This window comes from Sorex araneus, chromosome 4, assembly GCF_027595985.1.
Source record: "Sorex araneus isolate mSorAra2 chromosome 4, mSorAra2.pri, whole genome shotgun sequence".
NCBI classification, from domain to species: Eukaryota; Metazoa; Chordata; class Mammalia; order Eulipotyphla; family Soricidae; genus Sorex; species Sorex araneus.
In genome coordinates this window covers 42,274,046-42,276,780 of record NC_073305.1, presented here as the reverse complement: position 1 = coordinate 42,276,780, position 2,735 = coordinate 42,274,046, and positions in this window count along the sequence as shown.

Here is a 2,735-nt window from a genome sequence, read left to right as displayed (position 1 = left end):
TTAGCCAGAATCTAGAAGAGACACAGGCATAACGCTGAGTGATCCCAGGTGGCCTGGTCTTTGGGCTGAAATCTCTGGAAATTTCTCGTGATGGGGGTAGGGCTAATCCCACGCTGCTGGAAGGCCCAGCACCCCCCCATACACACACACACACACACACACACACACACACATACACACCAGACATACTCCTGTTTATAAAGAGCCCTGCTTCACAGTTCCACAAGTAACCTTGAAGACATGCCAAGTTGCTGGATCGTCCAGTCCCATAGCTTCTGAAGCACAAATGGCAATGTATGCTGTCACCTTCAAATGTCACAGCACTGACAACCCTTTAGGGGCCCAGCAAATTAGGTGGGAAAGTTGCATAAAAGGCCCAGCTAGCAATAAAGAGCTCAGTAAATCCTTGGACAATGACTTTAATAACTCCATTGTCAGATACACATTGTAACAAACAACATGAAGTAAATTATCTTGTGCCTACTAAGGGGGGAAGCTTGAGGGGTCAGTAGGAAACTGGGGACATTGGTGAAGGGAAGGTCACACTGGTGGCAGGATTGGTGTTGGAATATTAATACCTGAAACAACTATATTATGAACAACTTTGTAAATCATGGTGCTTAAAGTCTCCAACACACACAAAAGGAGACAAAGAAACATTATCTAAGGGCTGGAGAGATTATAGTCAGGTCAAGTGCTTGCTTTGCATGTAGCCAACCCAGGTTCCATCTCTGATGCTGCATGAAGTCCCAAGAGCATCACCAGAGCGACCCCACAGCATAGAACCAGGAGTTAGCCGTGAGCACTACCAGGTGTGTCCCCAACCCCTCCACACCCCCACAAGAAAAGCAGTAATTATCCAGGGACCACTGAGGTGGCTCAGGATACATACTTTGCTTTTGTGAGTTCCAGGCTTTGAACTCTTTCAAAAAGGATTATTTTGACCTTGAAAGTTAGGCAAATGATGGGCGACGTGTCCTTTCAGTCTCCCAGAATGTAGCCCATCAAGTTCACCTAATGGTCATTTTTATGAAGTTTTTTTTTTTAATGAACTTACCGTGAGATACAGTTATAGATTCACAAACTTTCATGATTACGTTTCAGCCATACAATGATCGGCACCCATCCCTCCACCTGTGTCCATTCTCTACCACGAATGTTCCAAATATCCCCCCCGCCACCCCACCCACTCCCACCCCTTGTCTCTGTGACAGACATATACTCTCTTGCTCTCTCTCTCCTTTTGGGTGTTATGGTTTGCAATACAGGTACTAAGAGGCCGTCATGTTTAGTTCATAGTCTACTTTCAGCACACATCTCTCATCCTGAGCAAACCCTCAAAGCATCATTTACTTAGTGATTCCTTCTCTATCTGAGCTGCCTTTTTCCCTAGCATGTGAGGCTGGCTTCCAAGCCATGGAGGAATCCTGCTAGCCCTTATATCTACTATCCTTGGGTCTTACCTTCCCATTATATTACTTTATATTCCACAAATGCGTGCAGTCAATCTATATCTGCATCTCTCTCTCTGACTCTTTCCACTTAGCATGATACTCTCCATGTCAATCCACTTCCTAATTTATTTAGTGCTCTAGGAAATAAAACTTACAACTGGCTCAGTTTTGACTGGGACCAAGACACAGTATGAGTACCTAACTCCTGGCACCCTATATGGTCCCCTGAGCCCCACCAAGAGAAATATCTGAGCACAGAGCCATGGGTAGGCTCTGAGCACTGCTGGGTATGGCCAAAAAAAAAAAAAAAAAGCAAAATTGAAAAGTTATGGTCTTATGAGAACAGTGGTAGAGGGTTTGGGTCACGGTAACTTTGTACATAAGTACAATAAAGTGAAAACACTGCTGCAATCATATTATCTAAATTGTAGTCTAAAGAGGGGCCAAAAAGATAGTAGAGTGAGTAGGACCCTTGCCTTGCACGCGGCCAACCTGGGTTTTATCCCTGGCATTCCAAATGGTCCTCCAAGCACCGCCAGCAGTAACCACTGAGAATCCCCAGGTATGGCCAAAAACCAAAATAATAATTAAATTAAATTAAAGGGGAAAAATCCAGGCAAGAGAGATCGTACAGGAAGTTGGGTACTTGCCTTGCACATGGTTTACCCTGGTTCAATCCCTAGCAACACATTAGGTCCCCCGAGCCCCACCAGGCATGATCTCTCGTACAGAGCCAGGACTAAGCCCTGAGCACTGGGTTTAGTCTCAAAAAAGAAAAGAAAAAAATTAGGGTTTTATTGCTTCATAGGACATTAACCAAATTTGTGTCTAATTTGACCTTCTTGTTCTACATATTTTTGCCCACTGACTAAACACTTACTATATATCCTGATTCTTCAGGAAAAAATAATTCCTGTCAACTGAGTGTGTTTCCAAAGTAAGCTAGCACCTCCCAGATTGGGAGGACAGAAAGCATCCGAAGCACCCGCAATTTTGCTCTCCACTGTCACCCGCTCAGAATGCCTGGGTTAGCTCGCCGACTCATTGCCAAGAACTCTGCTAGGTTCCGCGGCCGGGATGAGCAGACCTGCCACCTGCCACTGGACCGGGTGAGCGGCACTTGTGGACTGGGTCCGTGAACTGGGGTGTATGTTCGCTGAGGAATTGTTTACCCTCTGGCATGCAGGAACATCGCCCTTCTCTGCCCCTGTCTCTGCAGGAAAGTCAGAAAAGGGGGAAGATGTTCCTTCCCTACAGACCCAGTTGGATGAGGACCAGCCA